The following is a 27,322-nucleotide window of genomic DNA, read 5'->3' on the forward strand; positions in this document are numbered from 1 at the left end:
GCCCGCCTCCCCGCCGCGGGGCACGCAGCCATGCAGCCATCCCCCTCCGGGAAAGCCGCGCCCGCCGTCCCGCTCCCCGCACCCCGCGCTCTTCCCCCGGGTCCCCTCAGGGCCGAGCGCCATCCCTCCCCTCAGGTCGCACCGCGCCAACCGACGCCCCCCGGTAGCTCCCGCGGGGAGCGCGGCACCGCTGCCCCAGCGCCCTCCCCACACCGGGGCGCGAACCGACCCGACACCCCCCCCCCGCCCTCAGGCCCCAGGCACCCCCAGGCGCGCACCGACCGTCCCCGGCCGCTGCCCTGCCCCGCCGCGACACGCGACCGACGGCGCGGACTGACCTGGCCGAGCGCCGCTCCCGGCTCCCAACCCCTTTGTGCGGGGCTGCGGGCGGCGCCGCCCGGGCTCCCTGCCCCTCCTCCGGCGGCCGAGGCCTGCGGCCGCTCCCCAGGGCCGCCCGACAGCGCGGGGAAGCGGGGGAGGGGAGGGGAGGGGAGGGGGCGGCGCGGCCGCCAACCGGTTCCAGCTGCCCCCGGCCGAACAGGGGAGGGGCAGGGCGGCGGAGGTGACCCCACGTGACCCCCCTTGCCGACGCGTTACTCCCCGTGGCTTCGGCCCCGCCTTCCTACTGCGGCCAATGAGACGCCAGCAGGAAGGGCGGGGGGAGGCCATGCCCTTTCCTCGAAAGCCCAAGCTCTGCGGGAGGGGGCGGGGTCTGAGGGCTCAGCGCATGAGGGGGCGGGGCGAGGGAAGGGGGCGGGGCGAGGGAAGGGGGCAGCGCGTGAGGGGAGCCGGGGCGGCGGGAGGGGGCGGCCGGGTTGCGGCCGCCTGCCCGCGGCGGGGGGGGGTAGGGAAGCTCCCCCCTCGCCATCTCTCCTCAGGGCCAGGCACCAGCAGTCTCCTGCATCGCAACCCACCAAGTGCCGAGCACCGACGCCCCGGTAGCGCCTTCCCCGGGGCGCGAACCGACCCCCCCCTCAGGCCCCAGGTCTCCTCAGGGGCACGCATCAACCGTCCCCGTCCGCCGCACAGCCCCACCGCACCCCCCCCCGGCCGGCGGCGCGGACTGACCTGGCCGAGCGCTGCACCCGGCTTTCCAACCCCTTTGTACGGGGCTGCGGCCGGCGCCGCCCGGGCTCCCTGCCCCTCCTCCGGCGGCCGGGGCCGCCCGACAGCGCGGGGGGGCGGGCCGCGCGGCCTCCAAACGGTTCCAGCTGCCCCCGGCCGAACTGAGGAGGGGGCTGACCCACGTGACCTCCCCTTGCCGACGCGTTACTCCCCGTGGCTTCGGCCCCGCCTTCCTACTGCGGCCAATGAGACGCGAGCAGGAAGGGCGGGGGGAGGCCATGCCCTTTCCTCGAAAGCCCCGGGTCTGCGGAGGGGCGGAGCTAGGGAGTGAGGGGGCGGGGCCGAGGCCGAGCCGAGCCGAGCCGAGCTGAGCTGAGGGGGCCTTGCCCTGGGGGAGGTGAGGCGGTGGGGAATGGGCGGCTGTGTGGGGCAGGGGCGAGCTGAGGGGTGAGAGCTGGGTCGGGGTCTTGCTGAGGTGAGGCAGGCTTCCGCTACCATCTTTCTATCCCCTGAGGTCACTTTGCCTCAGGCTGGGTCCACGGTATCCAGCCTGGGAGCGTGAGGGCTGCTCTGGGGACAGGTAGCCTTATTTCCTTGAGGTACCATTGGGTTGCAATGGTTTAGTCCGGCTGTGAACTCACGGCGTCAGGGGCACGATGGCTTTTTTTGTGGTATGAGTGGGCAGGCAGCATGCTTTTCTTGAAAGGCTTTGGTCTCTGTGGATTAGATGGTGGCCATCTATCTCCATGTGCATTTTTCTGAGGTCCTGTCTGTGCAAGTGTTCCAGCCCTGCTGGCAGGCTGCGGCCTCCGTCACCCACTGACATGTGGGGTGGCAGGAGCTGGTGCCTTCTGCAGCCCGCACACCTGGGTCGGGGCACCCAGGGAGCCTCCCTGCTGTCGTGCAGGCTCTGCCTCTGTCTCTGTGCAGGTCTGGTTGCCTGAGCAAAAGGGCTGTCATTCATGGTACAGCTAAAAACATGTCTTCACCGCAATAGCACCAAGGCAAACTGACGTGGGAATGCCCATGCTGGAGTTTTGAAGCTGCAGGCAAAGTTCAAGTGTGACACTTCTCTGTTTCAGGGTAGCTGAGACTATTGGGTGAAGACCCCAGGGAGCTTTGCTGCGCTAAAAGGTAGTGTTGTGTTTGGGACTATGACCTTGTGGCCCTCTTGAGACCTGGTTTTATGACAAAAAGGGTATCATGCTGGAATTCACCCAACAAAGTATTAGCAAATAAAGGGAAACTATTTTCCTTTGTGTTTTTGAGGGAACTTGTGCTCTGTTTTGTAGCAGAGCTATGGAATTGTGGTAGTATGACCAGTCCTTTCACTCTAATAACAAGCTTGCATAAATAGTTTGGTAACTAACTTGCTTCTGCTTTATGCAACTTGTATCAGCCGACAAAGAAGCTGCAGTTCGAGTATGCAGGGAAAACGATTATCCTGTCTTGCATTGGGAGTTAGTGCTGTTACAAGTATGCTGCTCTATGCTGTCCATCCATCTGTCATTTAAATAGAGGGCTATTTTCCATTCATTCATCCCCTGCAAATCCAGCCATGTTAGGAAGTAATTTGTGACGCAGCCCTGGATGTTGTAGGGAATTAATGTTAATATCAGATGTTCTGTACCAGGAAAATACGTAATACTTCTGAATTGCTGAGGTCTTCATGTGAGTATTGCAAGATCAGAGTACCGCGAAGGTAGGAAAGGAAAAAAGGTAGGGGGAGGTATGGACTACAAGGAAATGATAGCCAAAAGCAGTTTATTTTAAATCCAAAAGGATAAGAGGAATTCTTCTGGGTAAGGAGGAGAGAGGGTTGGTGAAAAGTGCTTGTTGGAAAGTAAGGATCTTGTTAAACACGAATGTGAACTGCTCCAGTTACAAATCCTTAGTAATTAAGTAAATATTAGGAGCTATCACTTCTACAGGTGTAATCAAGGGTGAACTGAAATTAGAGGGAGAAGAAACTTCAGAGAAAATACTATTTAGAAAAGTAATTGCCTACTTGTTTTCTCTTGCCTGTTTTTAAGATTTATTAGTTCAAGTAATTTATTGTAAAGGTGGGATAGAATTGAACACTTTCAAACGTGCTTTTTGGTGTGTTAAAATAAAAAAAAAAAAAAGGGTCTTTGATATGGTGCCAGTTGTTATAAAATTGTGCCATGAAATTTTTGTTAAGAACTAGAAGTATAATACTTGGTCTCTTTCAGTCCTAGTGCTTATTTCAAAAAATGCCTGTATCTAGACAAAACTATAATTGCATTTTGTACAATAATTCATTATAGCTAAAAATTGCAATTTAGGCCCTAAATGGATTCAAGAAATACTCACATGTTCATTTTATTAAAGATGTACATCTACTTCTTCACAAAGATAAGAGAAGCTAATATAATCAGCTAAACTGAAATGCTAGAGGAGTCTCTTTTTCCTTGTAAATGGGTGTGGTTGATTTCACCTAAAAGCTGACATTCTATCAAATAAACCATTTTTTAATTCTTTAGGTATCTTAAAATAGTATATATTTATTCATTTGGAAAGAATGTTAATAGGAATTTCTATGCTGCTTTAAGAGAAACAGCTGATTCTAAACAGCATAATTTGTAATGGCAACTTTCAAGGACTAATTTTCTTTTTAAAGGTAACTCAAGTTTGTCAAAATCAGGGATGATGTTCTTCATTCTGTAATTATTGAGGCTTTTCAAAGGGAAGATTTGATTATACAAAGCTGTATGATTCTTTTCTCTAAACAATTAATGTTACCACGATTGCATCAGTAGGATTGCTCTTTGGGTTGAGGCAAGTCTGTTCTTAAGCCTTTCACTGAAATACAAGTTTTAATAACTTTATTCCTGTAAATAATCCCACTGCATGACTTCTTGGTCTTGCTGAATAAAACAAAACCAGCAAATTAAGAACGATGATTAAGCTTGTGCTCAGTGTAGAGCAAGTAGGGAAAGGGTGAGATGGGAAATATTGTTATGTCTTGGCTTAACCTGAGAAAAAGCCTACATTTAATTAAGCTTGCTAGTGTTTTGGGTTTGTGGGTTTTTTGTGGGGTTGTTGGTTTTTTTTTTTTTCTTTTTCCTCCTCAAGGAGTTGCTTCAATATGGTTGGATCAGATAAGGTGATACTTTGCCATGACACAGCAGGCAAGTCTCAGCTACTCCTGAAATATAATACTAAAGTGTACAGTAATTAGAGCACGTAGATGAGTTTATAGAACTCTTCTTAAATATCTGTCCAAAAAGGTAAGATTGGTGGTCTGCTTTTCTTGTTTACACAGCAACAAAAAAAAAACCAAAGTAAATGGGGTTTTATATCATATAACCTCAGTTGAATCAAGTTGCTCTTTGCAAAAGTCCCAAAAAGATCTGGAAAGACAAGGCTACAAGATCTATTTCAAGTGTGCAAACACAAACTCTATTTAAACTATGTGTGCACATGTTGGAAAGCATGTTTTCCCATTTCCACTACAGCAGTTTAATAAGAATTACTAGTACTTAGCCAGTACTGTCTGGCAAACTGCTTTGTCTTTGTTCTGGCAATGTAGTGATGAAGTCTCTGAGCAGGAGTGAAAGAGCTAAAAGATGCCGTGTGCATGCAACCTCAAACACTGTGGAAGCTGCCTTACTCCCAGCCATGACATAAGGTATGAAGTGGGGTTGAAGGTGGTGTGCACCATAGGCAGTATATCAAAGTAGCCTTGAGGCTGTACTAGTTGAGACATGAAGCCCAATGGGACTTATGCAGCCTGGGTTTTATAAATAATGACAAGAATACTTGCCCAAGTGCAGGAAATACGTAGTTGAGGCTCGTTTATAGAATACACTAGCAAACCTATACTAAAAAGGCACTAGGAAATGCCTTCGAGGTTTTATGTCCATTTCTGTAGCCAATGTAATATTTTCTTTAGCTGCCAGAATTACAGATTCAACCTATAAATCAAGCTTCATTCATACTATAAGTAGTTCTAAAGATTGTGAACACCAAACTACAGATGTGCTTCTTCCTCCTTCAAAATCTGCATTATCAGTTCCAGTGAACTGGTTATACTGACACCAGCGCCCACAGCTGATGAAAGCTGCATGTATTTAGATGAATTGTGCTCCTTATTTTACTCCACTTGATTTTTCTGCAGTTGTTCTGGCTCTGATGAGTTATTGTGAATAAAAATAGCTGGTAAAATTATGCAAATGAATGCACAGCATTAGGCATGCAGTATGTCATTAGCTATTTTTTATCTTTTTGTAGAATCACTTATTCTCGAAAATGCACTTCTGACCTTTTTTCTGGCGCTGAGAGTATTGCTGTATCATTACCTAATGTGAAATCTGGACAATTTACAGGCACTAAAGAAAAGCGATGCTAAGAGACTGGAAGTATCAAGCAAGAATAAAAATTGCAAGACAGTAGAACTGCTATTAGCATGGCAAAAGCCTCTCAGTCTCATGGAGAATGATGAGAAAGGATTATTAGAAAAAGGCATGTTGTGCAATGGCATTTTCTCTGTAATGTATACTGTAATATAGTATAATATATTCTTCTCTGTGGACAAGTTAGCAGTTAGTCAGGGAGCATAGATACACATTAGAGAAGTGGGTCATAAGAATTAAGCAAGAAGATAAGGCTGTGTTCAAAACTTGAAACACCTACAATGGGGAAGCCTAGAAGGTAAGCAAAAGGTATGGAGGGAGGGGGGAAATGCTACTCTAGATTTGCAATAGCTCAGATTTCTCTTTGAGTAGGGGAGGTTATTGCCTAATACAAGGACTAGGTGTGCTGGTAGCAAATGCAACAACATATCAGAAAGGTGGGTGAGAGCATCACTAAATATAAAATAACAAATATAAAATGAAACCCTTACGTGGCTACTGTTAACAATTACCAAATTTTTAACATGAAAAAGAACAGTTACAGATATTTCACTTTCTTCTATAGAAATTCAGTCATTTTCAAACACTGTTAATTTTAGTGTATAATCCGGCACCAGTGGTAGACAATGTAACAACAGAAAATTTTCCAAAAAAAACCCCAGGTCTTAATACAATATTGCAGAAATGAGATTTGAATCAGAAATGAGACATATTATAATCTAGTCTTGAGGGTAGTGAGCATGATTTGCTTCTTCATCTAAGCTGGTTTATGAAATGAAACATGTATAAGATAAGTTTTATTGTGAAACACCTAAATAAAGAACTAAAGTACCACACCATCAAAGCACAACATTTAAACTGGCCAAAGTCAATTACAAATATGAAACTTTTTCATCTTACTAGATAACTTGTTTTAGTTATATAAAAAATTTTATGTATGTATATATAACAAGTTATATAGTAGGTTACATACATAACTTTTTTGTTTTATTTTTTTATATATAAATGTATATGTGGTATTCTGTGAACTCCTAGCTCTGTCTGCATGCCAGTTACAAGCCATTCCCTTCTGTTCTTCCACAAAATCTTCTTGTGTTACAATCTCCCATCTCCTTGCCTCTGAAATTGTACTCAAGACCTCCGGTGCTCCTTTTGCCAGCAGCACCCATTTTACTGTGTCAGAGACAAGGGCGGTCAGCAAATAAAGAACAACGGTGGTTGTGGAATATGACACAGATAATGTTGATTTTTTTTTTTTCTGTCTTTCTTTTTTGTTTCTCATTTCAGCAAGGGAGGAACACCTGCCCTGAGATAAGAAGAGATGGGGTTTCCTACGACAGCAGGAAGGTTTCACACTGGTGCAGTTCAAAATCCCATTTCAAAGGTCATTTTTGTGCTTTAAATGAAATGTGAGGCTGAACTTTATGCTCTGCCAGATAATAATAGTAGTGATGCAAGTGCTTCCTTTGGACTCTGCAGGTCAGGGCTAGTGATGATGTGGGGTTGTGGTATGGTGGTGCCCAGTGTTTCCCAGGGGGGAAGGACAGTGGTGCTCCCACTGCCCATGTGAACACCAAAGGGCCCAACAGGGCCAGAAATATGCCACTTCTTATTGTCCATTGAAGCTCTCTATTTCCAGACTCAACATTTCTTGAAGTGTGCCTGTACTGAATATTCTACTTACATGGAAAAAGTAAATGGGAGACCTCAAATCCAATAGGGGAAAAAGTTAGCTTTTCCTATCCTCTATCGCTTTTGTTTCTCCTTCATCTGCTGCACATACTAATAACAACAGAGAAACGTGTTTAAGTTTCAGTTATTGACATGAAATTCTTTAAAAGTACAGACTCTGGTCTGTGACTGATATTTCTTCCTTTTTATACTTATTAAATTGGTATAAATTCTCATGTGGTAACCCAAGGTTTACTGCACTTTTGTTCGTGGGAATGCAGCCATACCCAGGGACACAATTTCTTCCTTGTGAGCAAAGCTCAGCCTGAGGAGAAGCTAAGGGGGTCCCTGGCCTAAGCCACTCTAACATCTGGCTGCAGCATTTTGGCTCTGCTACACCTGCTCTTGCACTCCCACCTGCCCTTCGTACTCTCTCTGGCCCTTGTCTAACCTTTCACTGAGCTATACTAGCTCTCTGTCAGAAAGTGCTGGGAGTTTGTTTTGGTTTTTGTTTTGGTTTTAATTAGGTTAGTTCTGTGTTGGGTCAGTGGGCTGAAACAATTCAAAGCCAGGTTTGATGAATGTTAGAGCTGTCTTGGCACAAGTGGGGACATCAGCAGCTAGAAGTTAAATCCTCTTCAGCTGCCAGGGAACTGCTTGCTGTGACAATGGAGCTGTAGAAAAAAACACTCAGAGACAGATTTATCACTTGAGGTTTAAAACAGAGATAGCTGTCAGTGAGTGACCTCAAAGAGGACTTCTGTAGGAAAACAGGAGAACATGTCAGTTACTTCACACCTACTCTGTATTCTTGGCTGTCTCTGCCATGCTCAGCCAATAGCTCTTGGAAGCAGAATGTGCCTATTCTGCGCACAGCATTGAAAATGTCCAAAAATCAGATTTTTTTTTTTTTTTTTTTTTTTTTTTTAAGACTAACAAGATACAAACCAAGAAAGCTTTTGGAGCAATTCTGACTCTTCATTCTCCTTGCTGGGAGGAAGTAAGAACTCTCATCTCCAAACTTCTGAAGATACATACAGTTCTATGTAACTTTAAACATGACAACATCCCTTGTTTTACAAATCCAGATTTACTTGCAAGTAGGTTGTTGCTCCAGCTGAGTCTGACAGTTCTCCTCCGTGGCTGTCTCCACATGAAGCAGTTCACAAGTTTGCCATTCACATTTTAGTCAAAGCTTTAAAAATTAAGTGCAACAACTATGAAAATGCAAGATCAGTGATAAAAATGACACACTGTACAGCTGAACAATGCATAGCATTTGTGTAACAGCAGCAGAAACTGGTTTATCAGGTTCACCCCAGACGTGTAAAGGATACATTAATTTTTGAAACAGTACAAAATCTGTTGGAGTATTGGCTGGTTTTCTCACCAGAAAAAGAGTGCCAGGACTAACGGTAGCAAAATAAAAGCTGCAAAATCTAGGCTGTAACTGGTGTGAGGTAGTGTTGTTTGGTGTGAATGCCCTTTGAACGCCCTTTTCTGTGAATCACAGAAAAGCACTGAAAATCTCCCCAGCTGCTCTCAGCCGTGAGACCAAAAGAGGTCAAGGTGTGCCAGAGTACTGGCCTGATGCCAAGCCTGTGTGCAAGGGCTGCACAGATAAAGCTGCAGACAGGCTGCAGACAGACAGAGGACTGATAAAACTAAAACGTGCAAGGCTCTGTTTTGTCACTGCTGGCAGCTCTGCTGGCGAGATTGCAGCCATGAAGTTCAGCGGCTGTTCATGATCTAGGGAAACTGTGTGTCGCTGGAAAACAGCTGCTGAAGGAATAAGCCTCTGTGCTGTCTTGCAACTCTTCCTCTTGGGACACAACTCTGCAGAGAGCTCAGGAGAAATAATGATTAAGATAATCCATGGGGAAGGGTCCCAGCGAGGAAGAGCTGTGTTGGAGTCCCAGGCTGAGTTTGGTCATCCTGAACACAGGCCAGCACTCCACAAAACACAGCAAGCACATTCCCACTGGGTGCTACTGGCAGGAAATGGGGCAGTGTTTTGAGGTGCAACAATCAGTCAGTTGAAGACTTAAGTTGCAGGAGTTACTCTAGAAGACCCTTGGGGCAGAAAGTAGCTTTTTGTTGCACCTTGCATTTCTCTGGGCTGCAAAAAATCCCACTGATTGGCAAGGAGGTAGTCTGAGGCTCCTACCACTTTTGTTAACGATTGTCTTGAGCTGAGACTGTGTTGCAGAGAGGCATGGTGCTGCATAAATAGAACCCACCTACTTCCACAGCAGAAAAGTATTTGCCTTTAAAATCTGCTAGTGTTGAATTATGGCCAGTTAGGCATTGTATTACAAAACCTCCATATTTTTAAAGTACTAATAAATGTGTTAGCATGAGGAGTAAAGTGAGAGCACAGAAATGATCTCTTTTAGTGTTAATGGCAAGCCTGTAGCGTTTCCCTGCTCTCTTCCAGAACAAAATGCAGCTATAATTATTTCTGCTGTTTCCCTTCAAAGTATTGGTTCATAAATAGTTATACCCCTTAAAAATTGAACCAGTTTTTAACATTATTAAAACAAACCAGAGTTCTAGTATCCTGGGGGCTCAGAACGTGGACTGTATTAAGGGATCATATGACACTCAAAATACTTTTTGGAGACTAAACATTCACCTTTGTTCAGTGGAATTAGAATCACAGAATGGTTTGGGTTGGAAAGGTCCTTTGAAGACAATCTAGTCCTGCCATGGGCAGGGACTTCTTCCACTAGATCAGGTTGCTCAAAGCCCCATCCAACCCAGCCTTGAACACTTCCAGTGATGGGACATCAGCAACTTCCCTGCGCAACACGTTCCAGTGCCTCACCACCTACATCATAAATAATTTCTTCTTTATGTCCAATCTCAGTCTACCCTCTTTCAGTTTAAAACTATTATGCCTTGTCCTGTCACTACAGGCCCTGGTAAAAAGTCTTCCTTCATGTTTCTTATAAGCCCTCTTTTAAGTATTGAAAGACTGCAGTAAGGTCTCTTAGATGAATGAATGCTGAGAATCAAACAACAGAAACAAGTCTTTCAGTGGGTCTCTCTTTTTGGGCCAGGTCGCAGAACTGTGTGTATGCAGTCAAAATCTGCGAAGGTTCTTAGATGCTGACTGAAATGAGGAGTCTTTCAGGGAATGGGTGTTAAAAGGCACCTGCAAAATCCCATTCTTTCCACCCAGGGATGGAATTACTTGGAGGGTTTTGAACAGAATATGCTGATTCTGAGACAGGGGGACTGCCTTGCCTCAACAAACTGTTATGTTAGCTTTCTAATTCCTTTATCCCATGGATCTTCTGCAAAGGATCCAAGCCAAAGGTCAGGCTGAATTAAATCAAAGTAATAGAAAAGACAGTAAATGAACCAGGGTTTGACATACTCTGAAGCATAATTTGTGATTTGTGCATAGGGATTATCTCCTCCAGCTGCAGAGCAGAGATAAAAGTTTATTTTTTCAAACTTGCTAAAGGACAGAAGGGAATGATTCAATTAAAGCACGACAGGAAAAGCAGCAGTCACCAAAAAAAAAGAGAGCGAAAAATTCCTGGAAAAAATACACAATGGGAAAGGATACTGTTTAAATCCAAAGCAAGGCGAACTGACCTTAATATGTTGTGGCTACTTAGTCACTTATTTCCTGTTTATTTCTGTTTAATTTGTTTTGCAACATGCTCCAGACCTTTAATATTTTCTAATCTAAATAAAGAGTTATGGTTTGTTTTGTCAAATAACTTCACACACAGCAGATGTTTCTGCAAAAATACATATTCAGAAAATCCTTTTTGTTTCAGTAAGGAAAGCATTTTGCAAACTATTACAGAAACAAAACAAAGATATTTTATTTTTCCAACTCACGCAGTTTCACAAAATGACTGCACTGCTCAGAGATGTTTCTATTTTTATTAACTGAGTTGAATCACTATTTTTAAAAAAGTGTTTCAAAATTAAATGTTACAGACTATGGAGCTAGAAGAGTCTGACTGTCAGCATCTTTCCCACTTGCATGTTTTAAATACTAATTTCACGCTGCAGGCTTTCCCTCAGCAGTGACATATGAGCTCTGTCTCTCCTGTCCTGACTGTGCACCTCATGTCCTAGGATATTAAGATCCTGTTCAGCGCCACGGGGAGGGTAAGAGGACAAGACAGCGCAAGGCTTTTTCCAGATCTCAGTAAGAAAATCCCAACAACAAGTGGCATAATAAAATAGCTATTTTAATACAATAGAATAAAAAATAGGAATACAGATAGTGAGTAAATTTTACATCCCTTCAGGTGCTGGGAATCTGGCTTGCAAATGGCATGGGACAGACCCCAGATGGATTTTCCCGTGGCCCACTGTGCAGATCCCATCCGTGGAAATGCTCTGCCTCCCTCCCATGCCATGGTGCCTTTTAGTTTGCATAACAAACAAAACCAGGCATATCTTCTCCTGACAGCCTGGACTATTACCTCTGTGATAACACCCACCAGTGCACAGCACAGGCTGGCATTGAGGACTCCAGCAGATTCCCTTGCAGTGGCTGCTCATGCTAATGTACAAGCTGGTCAAGCACCTGCACACAATGCCTGGTAGGGCAGACATGGTCTGTTCATGGTCACTAACTCCTCGAATAAAACGTCTTTTGTGAGGCTCCCAACAGAGATCCCAAAGGCCCTTGCCACTTTGTCAGTATAGTCCAAAACCAATGGATGGATTGGATTCCAGAATGTACTGGAAAGCAGGAAAACATAAACACACAGCCTAGCCATGTAAACCTTGATTTTCTTAGGGAATTGGGAAAAAGAAACTAAGCATGTTAAAAAATAAAAAGCAAAATTGGCACTAGCTGAGAGGATAGCAGGGAGAGTGACTTGCACAGAATAACACTGAGCTCCTGCCAAAACTTTATGCCCTGGGTGACATTGTCACCTTTGTTTGCCCAGACACACATAGGTTGCAACCTCAGCCATAACTTTTCAGACAGTAGCTATATTTAAAAATAGAACCATGGCTTTGCACTGAGAACAGTTTTGCTCATAAGCTCAGGAAGCAGTGAAGCTTTGTGACTCATGGCCATCCTGACTTCATTATCTGCCTATTTCTAAACATTAATTAATAGCTGTAATATCATACTTTGTTTACTCTGCATCTTATCTCAGGGCTTCATCCTCCAGCCCTTAGTTGTATTGTAATCCTTGTGTTCAATAGGACTCTTTGCACAACGGAGGATTATTCATGTGAATAAATTATTAACTGAAAAGCATGTGTACAAGTCTGCTGCAACTACTCCACTCAGCTGTTCCCAACTCAAGAAGTAACTAGTTATTTGCTAAAGGCCTGATCCAGCATCTGTATCCATCAATGAGCAGGTGTTGACTTCAGTATGCTTTAGTTTAGGCTTTAATACTGTGGTCTCATCCTCTGAGACCTGGTAGTGACTTCCACATTGCATGTCTCTTTTCTGGAGGACAAGGGTTGGGAACATCATGGAGACAGTACCCACAGCTGTCATGGGGAAAGGACCCTGTCCTCGTCCCAGGTGAGCAGAACCTACAAGGCCAATGTAAGTGCTTATGCACTTAAAATTTAGCATGTTCCTCCAGGACCTTCATTCCTAAGCAGTAGCAATTTCTAGGGGGGTCACACTTATCACCCCATGGCCCCTGTTTATTCACACAAGGGTGTTCTTTATCCGCAGGCACCCCCCTCCTTAATACCTCAAGCAGAGCTGACACTGTATTGGAAAGGGGAAGAGCAACGACACATGGGACATCAAAATATGGAGCCATTTGTGTGCTTTCCTACGTTTTCTGTGGAGGACTGCTGGGGCGAGTCCTGCAGCCCTCTTCTGCGGGGGTTTCCTGCCATCGGTGAATAACTCACCTGGCAGAAAGCCTGGCCCTATAAAGCATCTTCTGAACCTTTTCCCAGGAAGCAATTTAAGGGGTGAAGTCACAGCTTTTCCATCAGCAGTTTCAAATAGTTTGATCAATACTGCAGAGGTCTGGTGTCGCATGTGTAACACCAGGATAAAGTGCAGAACTGTCAGGTGAATATATACCTTTGATGCCAGGGTTTGCAAAACGGTTGAATGCCAAGGGTTACAGTGCCTTCCCAGCACTGGCTTCAGACAAAGCCTCCTAACTGCGTCAGGCTCACTCGGCAGGAACTGAGCATGTCCTGCTCCAAGAGCAAAATACAAAGCCTTCCCTTGAGCCCTGCGTACCTCACATTGATAAGTTGCACATACTGTGGGCAAAGCCTTCGGCTCTGTCACCTCCACATCATGCTGCCCATTTCTTTCTCATCCTCCCCACAGGGTATCTGCTGTGTCTGTACTGTGCTACACACCTCACTGGGAGCCAACCCCAACCAAGAGGAGAGCAGCTTGACCATGGAAGACACGGAAAGGAAGGGAGAGGAAATTAAGGTAATCAGGCTGAAATGGGCCAGATTATTTGGCACCTTGGGCTCTCTCCGATGTTTATACAGGTTAAAGCAGCCATTCTCCATCTGTCCTGGGCAATGGCTGGACACAGTACGCAACAGCCAGCTCTAGGTGGCCCTGCTTGAGCAGAGGGAATGGCCCGGATGACCTCCAGAGATCCTTTCCCACCTCAACCCCTCTGTGATTGTGTGATCTCAGAGCCAGCTGGTGCAGGTTTCCCTGTGCAGAAGAAAACTCCCAGCTGGTTCATTAAGTTAGAGAAGCAGTGTTTTTTCCATCTGTGCCCACAATGCCAGCAGAGAATGTGTTCAGGAAGTGAGAACATGTGGGAGACATGGGGTAGAGCTCTGCTCCAACAGCTCCCACCTTTTATGCAGTGACTTGGTACTGGGGGGACAGAGGAATTAATTCAGGATTAATATCTTCTGGCAAAGATAGAGGAATTAATTTCAGAATGTGGCTCAGACACCACAAGGATGGGCTACATATGGCATTTTAGAAAATGAAACAATACATTCCTTTTTAGATGTTAACTCTATTTTCTAATGTTTGGGTGCTTCATATCTCAGTGTGCAAACGGATAAATATTAACTGCTCTAGAACAGTAAAGTATCACTTTTACTGCAGTTGCCTGTATTCAAAGGCAAGAGGAGGTAATTATCATTGTTTACATTAGCCATTGCCTTGCAACTATTGTGTTAAGAGAACAAGTCCTAGGATAATCAGTGTTTTATAACTGTTTTTTCCTTCTAAAGTGTCTAATCTTTGTGTTGTCTTTTTCTTGTGGTGTGATCAAGTCTTGCATAAAGGCAGATAAAATCTTGAAGTTGGGAAACAGGTGAAGAGTTTGGGAGACGGTATATTTGTCTTTAATCATATTCATATTGCAATGAATAGACATGGCTTTATTATTTTCCCAGACAAAATGCCACATCATATTTTGCACTTCTAAGTTGTCTAACAAACATAACAACAACAGTATCTTGGATAAGGATAGTAAAGGAAGCACAGGGTATGAAGGCTGGCTGGTAAGAGAAGACCAGAGAGTACACAGAATATTCATCAAATAAAAGAAGCTTGTTTTCCTGGACAAGTTAAAAAAAATCATAAGACCAGTCTCTCAATCCAAAATGCATATGCATTTTCTTACTTACTTGTCGAAGTGGTGAACAATGGTCAATCTGAGTTTGTAATGTAAAGAGAATATGGTAAAAATCTCTGGAAAAAGAAATCACTTGTCTCAGACTCCATGTTATACTTTTGCTTGATAGACAAAGAAATGCAAATGAAATGCCTGATTCATCAGGGGAATGTGTTCTGCTTTTCATCCAGGACGAAGATGAGAGAATTTTAAATCCCAGAGCTGCATCACAGCACATATACTCAATACCACTTTAAGGATGAGCAGAAGTGCACATCATGGCTCTTCCTCTCAATATTAAACATGCATATTTTTTGCTGTGATGGCACCATAGAGGAGCGTACTTTTATGGACTTTAATAGTAGTTTCACTCTTTTCATTGTATTTTTACTCTTTTCACACCACAGTCAGGCCCCTTGCACCCCTTGGATGCCTCTGCTCCTCCAGAGCAAGGATGTAGACAAACAAAACAACCTGCTTCTCAAAGAAAGGTACACAAACGTTGAAAGGTAAAAGGAAAGCTGACATGGCAACTTAGGCAGCTTTTAGACCCCAGAAAGCTCAGTAAATCTCATTAAAACCCTGCTAGAACTCTCAGAACTTGAATCCAGCACTTGGGCTCCGTGGCTCCAGCTGTGCTGGGCCAGCACTTGAGAGCAGCGTCCTGGCCACAGTGCTCTGTGGGCTTAAGAAAAGCAACCAGGATATGAGTTGTAGGCAGTGATGTCCCCAGTGATGTGACAGGCAGGCAGATGGGCGTCTCTGCAGAGACTTACAGCCAGCCTCTGTGAAGACATACCACTACCTAATGGCCCAGGTGGGTTTAACTCCTAATACAGAGCACTTTCACTCCAAATGGATCTTTCCTCTGCAGCAATGCCACGGATCTTCCTAAGGGACTGCTCTTTTAGAATACAATTTATAAATACAATCTCCTCTCTGCTTAAGAAGATTGTATTTATAGAACGTGTCATAAAAACTGCCAGCAATTTTCTGTAGAGAGGATGAGAAAGAATGAGGAAGAAAGAAGAAGAAGAATAGCATTCAGAATTCATTTACCTGTGGGAAAGGCTTAGCAAGGACAAAAATGTAGAATTTGATTGCAGATTTGTGGTGGTCACTCCCAGAGTTGCTGCATAAAGACGTATTCCTCTGGATACTGCCACTAACAGGTATACATGAAAAACTGAGAAAATGGTGCTTGCTTCTAGGACTCAAGTGTATTGTCAGCACAAAATGCACACCTTCAAATGCCAGGAATTTTCTGGTGCAATATGGGCAACTTCCTTCAGCTGCAGGGAAACTGTGCTGATAGCCAGCTAGGGGAGAACCTCCATCTGTCCTTTGAATCCCCAGTTCAGCCTATCTGCTTGCCATGGTGTTTTTAAGTTTACTACCTTGGCAGTTATCTTGTTTGAACTCTTTGGTTCTTCCTCATACATCCAAAGCATGAAATAGCTTTCTCACCTTTTAAATTCACCAGTCAGGAAATAAGTGACATTTTATTGGCACACTTTTAAAGAACTAGTCAGCATCATCACTTTTTTGCCAGTTGAGTGGCACAGACCTATCCCAAAACAGGAAGCAGATTCTTGCCTAAGTATTGCTGCATAGAAGTTTCTGAGTCAACACTGGCAAGGTCTGGTGGGTGTTAACTTGGTGTGATAACGCTTGTGAGGGATAGGTGTCTGGGGCACACCTGCAGAGAGCCTGCAGTGGGTGGCCAGCAATCCTCATGAGAAACCACGCCTTGGTTTCTGGAAGCTGATCAAGAAAACATCTGAAATGTTGTCTGCCAGATAACAAAAATGAGTTAGGGATAGGTTTTAAAAAAAACATCATATGCTTCTCTTGCCCCAAGCTGGACTGCTGGTGAAAGACTGCAAACTTGGGAAAGACCACTTTGAGGAATGCTCAAAATCTCATGGTGAATTAAACAATTCTTGTTTTTCATCAAAACCTCAGTCCTGTTCCCATTGAGCTCACTGGCAAAACTCCCTCTGCTTCCAACATGGACCAGAACCAGCATCAAAAATTTGTGCTGCCTTATACAAGCCTTGCCACGGGACTGTGTTGCTGGAAGTAACTGCTTTCTGATACAGTTCCCAGAGTGGCCTGCACAATTCCCAAAGTGAAAAAAACCATAGCTATAGCAGATACCTTTTCCCAGCAGACAATCAGCTCATTTGGTTATTTGCATAGGTAGTTACGTGGGCTGGAAGTCAGATACACACAATGGGCAAGGAAATAGATGAAGATAGAGGCTGAAGAGGCTAGAATTTACACAGAGGGGGAAAAATCAAGACAAAAACAACAAACCTCAAACCCTTTGTTTGCTCTTGTTGTCTGTCTACACATCTTTGGAGTTCAGCTGCAGGCAGTTAACATCTAAAATTGTGGTAAGATCTTGTATTTTCTTAGATTTTTTCAAAGCTGTGGAAAGGGTTCAGATGCCAAATTTAAGCCCACAGACATAATCTCAGCCACAGCTTTTTTTGTGTTCCCACCATACAAAACAAAGGCAGCTATATTTATAAATAGATTTTCTTGTCACGATGGGTGACTTCAAAAAGCATGGTCTCTCTGTCCCTAGGAAATAGCTGCCAGCTGATTTTCTTCTCATCCTTGCAGAGCAAGGGAGGAGTGGCAGCTTGGCTGGCCAACTTTAGGAAAAGAATTGGAGGTGCCAGACCCAGGTCAGTGCAGTTCAAGCCACTAATTATAAATATTGTCTTTTTGTGTATTCAGGGAAGCCATGACTGTTTCCTTGACCAATAATATCAGCTACAGTTTCCTGAAGCCATGTAGATATTTTACACCTCACAGGCAAAAGGACCCTCAGGCAGGCAATGATCTTGCCATGCTTCTCCCAGGGACAACACAGGGCACAAACATCATTTTACCCAGGAAGAAAGGGGGGCTCTTAAGGGTAGGGCTTATTCCACTGCACATAAAATCCATCTACAGCCAAGCATCTCCTTTATCCTCCCCTCCTCATCAAGGGAGGAGAAAAGATTTCTCAAACAGGGTTATTCTGAATTGTTTAGGTGTTTCCCTTAGGATGTAATAAGCAGCAAGTCAGACATGCTTGTTGCCCTCCAATGACTGAAAATCTGCTCAGCCTACTTGGATCCAGGAGCCTACACTGTTGGCATTTCAAGGAATGATAGATGAATCTCCCCTACTGCTCCATGAATGCAAAGCCCAGCTCATTGCAAGCATGAAGTCAAACTTTTCCAAGGTCAGCTATGTCCTTGTAAGTGCTCAGGGAGCCAGTTTCCAACAAGAAAGCTGGAAAAAACTAGCCTCTGTTTTAAGGAGATTATCTTCAACAAAGATTTGTCAAGCTGAAGTACAGCAAAGGGTGAAGCCAAGGCATGTGTTCCTGTGACCCAGTTACCTTCAGGAAACCCAAGCAGGACAGAGAGGATTCTGGCTTCTAGCTACAGGAGAGCAGCTGAGCATTAAGACATAGTAACCTATAATTAATTTATTCCCCCAAAGGATAATTATTAGCAATTTTTTTTTTGTTGCTGCAAAGTAGCAGCCTAATATTGGTGCTGATTTTAATTAACTAGCCAATGGGAGGCGGGATGGGCTGAGGAGAGATTTCATAGAAAAGTTAATTAATACTCTGACCTAGTTTAAAGTGTTGCTTAAGTGGAAATTGGGGGGGAAGTTGAAATCAACCAGTTACAGATTTTTTAGCATCCATATTACCGGTCATATAATGAGTCCTCCCATGTGATCCACAGAACTTAAATTAGCAACCTAGAAGAAATTAGTGAACACACAAGAAATAAGGAAGTAATTTCCAAGGCAAACATAGTTCCTTCTTCATGAACACACCTGAGTTAGAAGAGGGAAAAGCCCTTCTTGCTCAAACCAAGCACCTGGTTTATGGCTGAGCTCAGCTCAGGGCACTGCTTAGCCAGGAGGCACATCTGAGTAGCACCAGTCTGGCTGAACCAAGTAGTGGGACCAAGCCAGTGTCCAGCACATGGGAGCAGAGCTCAATACCTTTGCTCAGTGTTACTTGTAAGAGCTGTACTCCTGGGGGACAGTATTTTGCACCTCGTGGAAAATGTGCTGGGTTTACAGAAGCATCCTGATGATAACTCATTATGTCTTTAATGAGACTATAACTATCTCTTGGTTTCTTCCTTTTGTTCTTCCCAGATCTGTTTTAATCATATGTGTCTCAGAATAATAACTTCTGCTTTGATTTATTTTCCCATTACTGAAAATAAGACACTTGAGGATTTTATTTAATCTTTTTGTTTGTTTTGGAAATAAAAGATGATTTATCTTACTGATCATCTGTAAATTCTTCATATAAAAGAAGATTTCTCCTCACCTCTGAAAACCAGGGCCCTCTGTGGTTCTTGTCTTGGGCCCACAGCTATTTATAACCACCTGCAATCACTTTTGCAAACTGATGCCAATGAATGCAGGACATCATTGATTATTGCCTTATTATTCTTCATTTGCTTGGCACTGCCCCTGTCTTGAAAAGTTAGCCATCTGAACAGGCAGAAAAACCACACTGTGGGAGAAAGGAGGTGTTAGTTCACTCCTATTTCACAGGCAGGAGTCTGAGGCACAAGGACATGAAATTACTTTACCAAGGCCACAGTAGTGCAGAGTCAAACCATCCCATCCTTTGCCCATTCCTCAGCATTACATCATCTTCCTCTCAGCTGGCAAAGTGCAGTTGGGATTATTGCAGTTGGAAGGGTACAGAAAGACCTAATTTTAAAATTAGCATATCAGGTTAACTACAGTCTTGTAAGAATCTTTTCGTTTTCATAAACAGCTTCATCAAGGTGGTTGGGAGTCAGATCCTGTACCCAAATTTTGTGAAATGTTGATTCACCAGGCAAGCAGCTCTGCTTGAATCACTGCAAATCACTGAAGCAAATGCTATCTGGCAGCTAAGCATCACATCCTTGTTTAGGTCACTGCATAGATAAGCGGTGGCTTAAACACTCTACTAGTGGAGCCTCACAGCCTTTTCTAGGTCACTTCACAAAAAACCATATAAAATTACTTCTTTGCAAATCACAGCCTAATGTTTTGTTGGAAGCCTGAGGTGACTCCTTCCTGAGAGGCAGGAATTACACAGCCTTGGGTTCTGACTTCACCCTAAAATGCAGCCCAGTCCTAGGTGAGGAATATGTTTAGACCTTTCAGAACCCTATTAAAACCCCTTTGTGTTGAGGATACGCCAAATATCTCTTTTCTCCTTTTTCTCCAGGAACATGTAAATAAGGCATGTTGTCCAGTTGGCGTTCAAAGAACAGCACGGCTGGAAAGGGTTAATGAATTGTGGCCCTGCTTTTAGCACCTGATTTAGGTAGGGGAGGCAGGTTCCTACAAGAGCAGCGGGAGCCACATTCAGCTCTCTTAAGGAGTTGATCAGTGTTTGTAAATAGCTTTGGGCTTGGGGGAGGCTTTAGCTTCTTGCTGCTGGGATTTTGTCCTGAATAAGGGACCAATGGCTTTCATAGAAGAGCCTGAAGGACTTAGGTGCCGAGTCCAGGGTGGTAGGGAGGGTAGGCTGCCCACCTTTAGTTATCTATTTTATTCTTATTTTAAATATTGTTGCTGTTCCCTTTCCCCTTGCGGTATTGAATATTCTACCATTTTATCTAGTTTTCCTCCATTTCTTCCCTGAATTGAGATGCTTCCTGAATTGATGCCTGCTTCTGGTCCCCTTCACCCTTCTGCACCAGGGGTGGCTGAAGACCAAAGCTGTGCTGTATGCCTGTGGTAGCCTTGGCATGAGGGGCTTCTAGCCTGTGCTCTGCTGTGCTGCAAGACCCCTGTCTTGCATCTCTTGGGGCATGTTTCATTTCCATCAGTTCCTTCTTCCTGGCCTCTGGAGGCACAGGAGAAGAGGGCCTGGCCTTTTGTAGGGCCCTGCTGATCCCTTCTACTTGAGGCTGTGCACACTAAGCAGAATTAGAAATCACGTAGGTCAACGTGCCCCAGCCATGTCTAAAAGGCAATACTAGTTGTTCTGATAGCTGTTGGCTGCCCTCAGAGGAGGTGCTGTGTCTGCACTAAGGAAACCAAGACATGGTCTTGTTGGGCACATTCAATTTTTGAGGACGATTTTGCGGTGGCAACCACCTTCAGAACAAGACACCTCTCACCTGCCAGGTAGGTGAGCATGCTGCTGAGACCTCTTCTCCATAGGGCTGCTGATGTCCTACCTTGCACATCCCATCTCTCCTCCTGGTTCCTGCCTGCACACTTTGCATACTCCTCCTCCCGTCTTGAGAAGGGCACCCCATGAGCTCTGTCACTAAAACTGGGGAGTATTGAGTGGTGGTGTCCACGCCCATATAGGGAGCAATGCTCTTTCCACTTCTTCCACAAGTACTTCCCGAACACTGGACCTTTGCCCCATGATGCTTGTTTGGGCTTGGCTGCACAGCGGTCTCCTTTGGCATGTTCTTGCACAAGATTTCTGTGAATATGGCTGAGCTAACCTGGTCCTGGAAAGAGACATCTTTCAGTAATGCTTCTTGTCTTTATTACAGCTTCTGTATTTTTTGTTTACATGGTGATGCTTGATGAACCTCTTAGATCAAAGAAATACTCCCACCCCTCCACTCCATAAGAGATGCAGGGGAACTGAATAGGCAGCTGCTAAGAGATTCCTGGCAGAGGATCTTGCCCTTGGCACCCTGACTCAAGGCACATGATTGCTTGGCTCTGTCTACAGACACCCGCTTGCGTGGATGCTACGTGGCTTGTTTGCAAATACTGGCAACTCCAGCTGAAAGGTGCCAAGTGCTTACAAGCATCCAGCAGGATGTTGTTGGTGACCTCCTTTGTGAAGAATGTCCCATCATTGGTGCCAGCAACAAAGTCCTGGCATGACCAGGAGGCTCAAGGACAATGTAATAGTAGCCTCCAACCTCTTGAAGGGCAGTTGAAAAGATGACAGAGCCAAACTCTTCTTGGTGGTGGCAGAGGGTGTAACAGGAAGCAAAGATCACAAATTGTGGCTTGGGAGGTTCAGGTTGGATGCTGGGAAAAAAATCCATATGGGGAAGGTGTGCAGCCCTGGGACAGATCACCAGAGGGGTTGGGGGAACCTCCATCCTTGGAGGGGGTTCAAATATCTGCTAGACAAAGCTGCAGCTGACCTGCTTTAGCACTGGCCATCATTCTCTTCTAAGCAGGAGGTTGGAATAGAGACTTCCAGAGGTCCCTTCCAACCAAATACCCATAGGATGACAATCTCGCCTGTTGGCATGTGCTGCGGGAAGACCTAGGGTGGAGCCTGTGGGTTTGTGACTGCCAAGTCTGATGAGCCCATGTAGTGGGAGGAAGAACCCAAATGGCAGCAGATACTAGCTGGCTCCCAGGCAGCTTGCATGCTGTTCCACCAGCAAGCAACCCCTCTGGCCTTTCTCTAGACACGGGGCAGTGCAGCATGGGATGCACTAGAGCTATGAGCAGACAGACAAGATATTTGCCCACTTCTGATGCTGTCATGGGAGTCAGGGGGCAGAAGGAGCTGAAGAGCATCATGTCTAGTGAACCTGACTTTCTGTGCTAGTAAAAAATCAATGTGAAAGTCCAAGTCTTGATTAAAAGGAATCATACAATCCTTATCCTCCCTGTCCATATCTTATCCAAGTCTGTCCAGTACCTATGCATGTGTACCTGCTTAAAGTTTATGCTGACATGTAACATACTAACTTCTGTAGCTGGTCAAGGCTAATGACTGCGATAATTCAGAAGTTGTATTACCTCCAGAAATGGAATACCAGCCCTGGAGGTATGTGGCACGTTATCTAGAGCCTATTCTGGGCTTAATTTTGTCTAAAAATTGTATTTAAATGTGTTTTAAAAAATAGCTGTTATATCATTATGGATTGCTAGTCTCTTTGTCATTCAGTATAATGAATCAGTGGTCAGTAGTTTCTTGGCAGGCAAGTAAAATTACTGTCTTGAATCATATTTGAAATAAGACAGCATGTACAACCTAAAAGCTTAATGGGCGAGAGACCATGTAAACAGTATGTCATTTTACTTTGGGGGGGGAAGTGGGGGGCGCATGTTGTAGCTTAATTTAAAGAGTGCTAGGCCTTTGAGGAAGGAATTGGAGCACTAAGGAAGCAACGTGTTACTGGGAGGCAGTTATATGCTAGTCCTTGGTTTTGGGAAGATGGAACCTTATCTGTAATTTTAAAGGCTTACAAAACACAAAAATGTATTTTCAAGGGGAAAATTTGGATGAATCCTGCATCTTGTAGTTACACAAGGGAACTGGATTGGTAACTGTTATTAGTGCTAATGTAAAAATTGTCTGTACTCCATTCGATCAGGGGCACCTAAATGTACCATTAGCACTTAGAAGTCTCAAATTAATGGATTAGTATCCATGCTTGTCCTGAATGAGGTAATGTTTTTCCTGCTGAGAGGTAGCTATAAATGACAGGAACACGGAGCAATCTCTGCATGGTGAATTTTTGTCCCTCTGATCATACCCCAGGTAAGAAGGGCAAATTTGGGCAGCTATTGCGATCAATTCACAGCCTTCAGTGCAAGCGGTTTGCTGGCACCAGCTTTTGGACTGTGGAAGTCCATCCTTTGCTCACTTCTTGGCCTGATGTAGCTGTGTATCTTCTGGAGCATGCATCACTGCTTGTCACCAGGGACAGATAGCCCTGGTTTGAACCTGTCTGTGCTGCTTCAGCATGCAGTCCTGGCCATTTTAGGGCAGAAGAGGCAGATTTGGCTGTGCTCTGTTCCCTGCCCTAGGGTTTGCCCTACATCTGATGGTTCAGCAGCCCATCTCTTAAAGATTTGGCTGTTGCAGTTGAACCCAAGGTGTTTAGTTTGGGGGGTTTTTGTTGCCTTCAGCAGTCTTTATGATCCACTTTCCTGCAGGTCATGTAGCATGGATATCCTGAGCCATGGTAAATGCAGGGTGCAAGCAGGACTACAGGGTGTAAGCAGGACTGCAGGGCCTTAGCCCCTGGGGGGTTGCTCACCAGCAATGGCCCAGCAAGAGCACTTGGCTGGCGAGTGTTTAGAGGCATCATTGCTGCATTGAAGGGTGAGGTCCTGCAAGATGCTGAAGGTTATCAAATGGTTCCCCAGTGCCAAACAGCTTCTTCCTCCAAAGCTGGTTGTACAGCCCCTCTAACCCTGTGTGCCACCTCTAGTGCTCCACAGTGAGATGGTTTAGCTGGCACAAAAATTTCCTGCTGTGGGGGGAGAAAAGTTGGGCTGGTGGTCCTGCACACTGAATTGGCTCAACCAAGGGGCTTCGGGAACACTGCAGTGAGTGCAAGGAACAAGGTGAGGCTGCTGGTTTTGGTGTCAGCCAGCTGTGAAATGGCACCCAACAGCCCAGGGACCATGATGGAGGGGGCTGAGATGCAGCCATGAATGCAGCAATTTCATGTAATCCTGGGCTTGGACCTGATGCTGGAGCTGCTGGAGACAAATGTGGGGGTACAGCCTTCTGCCAGCATCTCTTGTTACCACTACCCCTGTTTAAAACTGGGATGGCTTTCCCACTGGGACCATCCCCATGGTCTCTTTAGACCTTAACTCCTTATGACTCAGATTTCCTTTCTGTGCTAAGCATGAATGGCACAGAGACTAGCACCAGCCCTGGTATTGCAACACACATGGAGGGGATGTATATACACCCTTATAAACTTCACAGTAGCTCTCAGCGATGGGAGATCCCACCCACTAAGAAGCATTAGACCTGCTACTTGTTTAAAAAATTTTAAAAGTAAATTTTTTTTTTCTCCCCCTTGCCAGTTTTGATTGAAAACTACTTGGGCACTCAAGGAGACATCACTGTGTTACCTTCCTGTGGAAGGAATATCTTCTTTCTGCTGCCATTAGGGTTAAAGTTTGCTTTGAGTGATGTGCTCCTACTAATATAGGTGGGGGTCTCTTACAGAGAAGCCCTTTTAAGGGTCATTAAGAGTTGTAAATAGAGCTTTCATTCGTTTCTGAAGCCTTCTTTATACTGAAGCCCATGAATCATGCCAGCCGATGCCAGCTCAAGCTCTGATGTCCAATAGTTTCAGTGCTCCACTTAAAGCTCTGCAGGGAAAGTCTCATAGATTTTTAAGTTTTATCCCATTATGGTAAGTTGTTACAAGATTTTAGATGGATTTGATATTTATGTAGATACAGAGCATCTCTTCTGATCCAGTCACAGTTTGGACTTCAGATCTAGTCTGGCATTTTTAACTGTGGTTCACAGACTTCTGGATGCTCTACTTAGGGCAGGATTTCTGAAGGGAATATTTTTCCCACCATCTCTCAATGTTAACAGGGAGTTCCCAGCAGGGATATTCCAAGGATATTTTGCATTTTTGTGCTGGTTCATGTCTGTTTAGTTGCCTTTCAGTCCTCAGTAGTTCCTCGACTTTGTGATTACAGTCTCATTTAACATCCTTTGCTATGGAAACTTGTATTAGTGCCAGGGAACTGCAAAGCAAATGCCAATGCAGAGTTTAAGAGTGGGAGGGAAGCATCATGAGACATGATGTTTATGAGGGAAGTGGAAGGTGGAATTCCTTTCATGTAAACCCAAAAATCTGCATCAGTACTTTCATTATATCAAATTTCTCTCCCCGCACCACCCCCCCGACTTTCTCAGGTTCCTATGGTTTTGCACTTTTGTTACCCTAAGTATCTAATTATTTTCTTAATTTATCCAAGAAATGAAGGGATTTTCTAAAAGAATAATGAGGATATTGTAAAGGAAACAAAGCCTGCTTTGCCAATGCTATCCTCTTCCTCAAAAATGGGTGGATGGGGACTGGAAGGGAGGGGGAAGATGGAGGAAGGGAGGATGCATGTATTGCCAGAGCAATGGTCTTGCAAGAATCACGTAGCTGTTTTAAATTCTGTAAAATGAAACATGCTGTGCTCTAAAATGACAAGATTTCTTTCCAGTCTATGGGAAGTTGCTGTTATTTAGTAACTCCAGGTTCCCCTGATGGTGAGTTGCTATTAAATAATGTGAGTCATGGAAATTATAGCTCTGTGGAGACCCAGTTCTGGTGCCTAGCTGCATGTCCCCGTGTGGTACCTACCAAGTGAACAGTCCTGGCTACCTAAAGTGACTGATTTACGGCCATACAGTACTGGTAGGTGGAATGGCTGTTCCAGAGAGCAGCTGTTTTTCAGACTCTGTGACAGATCCCACTAAAATGTTAAACATACCACTGCTCTAATTTCTGATTTAAAAGGTCAAATGGAGGTTAAAATACCTGCTTGGCCCTTCTAAGGTACAGACGTGCATGGTTTGGCTGTGACAGTTTTGCCATAGTAGGTACAACCACTTAATGCACTAGGCTGAGGGGGCTGGCTTGCTTTCTGAACAACATTGTGACACTGGAAAGAAAGTCACAGACTTTTATGTGGCCAAAGTAGGAACTGGTTGACTTCTCCCAGCTTCAAGTGACTTGAGTTGCTGTGTGTGTATCAAAACTCCAGCTGGAGAAGCAAACAAGTACTTCCCACCATAGGATAAATGAAGAAAGAAAGGTACGTTAGCTCTAGTAAGAAGAAACCACGTACAAAAGTAAAAATGGATACTGTATAGAAACCATTCCAGCCCTTGCTTTTTGCATTAGAAGTATGAAAACCGTATGCTCAATTTAAATACAAGCTTCAACAGTGTTTTGGAGGCCTAAGTGCAGTTACTTCGGTCTCTTAAGTTACTGGTTAGTTCCTTGTTGGTCTTCAAAAATACATTACAGATCTCTTGGCTTGCTTGCCCATACCGGTGCTGCTATTTGGAATGAACTCTTGGCTTGAATCTTTCACAGTTGCAGCAAAAATTGCAATGAGCAGCACCTGCCCTCTGATGCTGAGCCCTGAGTAATTTGGGTCAGAAGAACAGGACTAGCTGGAGCTTCTGGGGTATAACCAAGCCTTTTTGGTTTTCTCTTTCGTGTAGTTGGGGAATAGTGTTTTTCTTACAGAGATTCATCACTGATGCTGTGATCATGCATCAGAAGCCCTACTGTATGCTGTTTTTCCTTGAGATGATTAGCAAAAAGCTCCTAAGCTTACCTTTGTCAGGTTGAATATATATATATGAATTATACATAGAAATTCATCTACTCTAATAGCCACTTGAAAAGCTGCAAACTTTCCTCCAAAATGTCTGCATTCCAAAAATTCAGTTTTTCTTGTCAGCCCAGTCATCATGAGACTTGGAAACATTTGACTTCGATCTTCTGGGTTCGGGTTCGAAAGCCTTGCAGTGCAAAGCCACGGGACTGGCAGCATGGTTTGGTCTCTGTGTAACGTCCAGGCAGAACTGTGGTGCAGAAAAGCCAGAAGGTTGCTGTCTTCCCCACCTAGAAGGGAGATTTCTGTGAATCTGAAAATTCTGTGAATCATGCTTGGGATCCATCATGGTTGTCTCCATTTGGAGGAAAAATTGGTAGTAACAGCCTGATAGGGTTTTGTGGGCTTGTAACAACAAGCCAAGACAGTATTTCATGAATACACAGGGGTTTGCTTTGCTCAGGTAGCTGAATAGCAGACAGACATATCCTACTTCCCAGCTGTTTCTGATGCCTCTAAACACAAACACCCCAGACCCTCTGTTTATTATTGGAGAGG

At 44.6% G+C, this 27,322-nt stretch overlaps 2 protein-coding genes across 11 annotated transcripts in view; one reads left to right on the forward strand and one right to left on the reverse strand.

Annotated features, from left to right (window-relative positions):
- The window catches only part of GPCPD1 (glycerophosphocholine phosphodiesterase 1), a 47,761-nt gene extending 46,572 nt beyond the window's left edge, over positions 1-1,189 (reverse strand). For 2 of the 5 annotated variants that reach the window (XM_030021213.2, XM_030021210.2), the window contains exon 1: positions 339-551. The gene's annotated coding sequence lies outside the window, so the exon portion shown is untranslated. Of the gene's footprint in view, positions 1-338; positions 555-1,068 lie in introns of those variants that run through there. The other 3 variants (XM_030021211.2, XM_030021214.2, XM_030021217.2) reach the window with 3 other exon arrangements.
- A 219-nt stretch (positions 1,190-1,408) lies between these two features.
- SHLD1 (shieldin complex subunit 1) overlaps positions 1,409-27,322 on the forward strand; it is an 84,599-nt gene continuing 58,685 nt past the window's right edge. Inside the window, exons 1-6 of one of the 6 annotated variants that reach the window (XM_041125572.1) lie at positions 1,409-1,645; positions 2,148-2,199; positions 6,729-7,169; positions 11,214-11,286; positions 13,417-13,527; positions 15,094-15,177. The gene's annotated coding sequence lies outside the window, so the exon portion shown is untranslated. Of the gene's footprint in view, positions 1,646-2,147; positions 2,200-6,728; positions 7,170-10,971; positions 11,287-13,416; positions 13,528-15,093; positions 15,178-27,322 lie in introns of those variants that run through there. The other 5 variants (XM_041125571.1, XM_041125570.1, XM_041125573.1 and 2 more) reach the window with 5 other exon arrangements.

This window comes from Aquila chrysaetos, chromosome 8 (assembly GCF_900496995.4).
Source record: "Aquila chrysaetos chrysaetos chromosome 8, bAquChr1.4, whole genome shotgun sequence".
In the NCBI taxonomy this organism is placed as follows: domain Eukaryota; kingdom Metazoa; phylum Chordata; class Aves; order Accipitriformes; family Accipitridae; genus Aquila; species Aquila chrysaetos.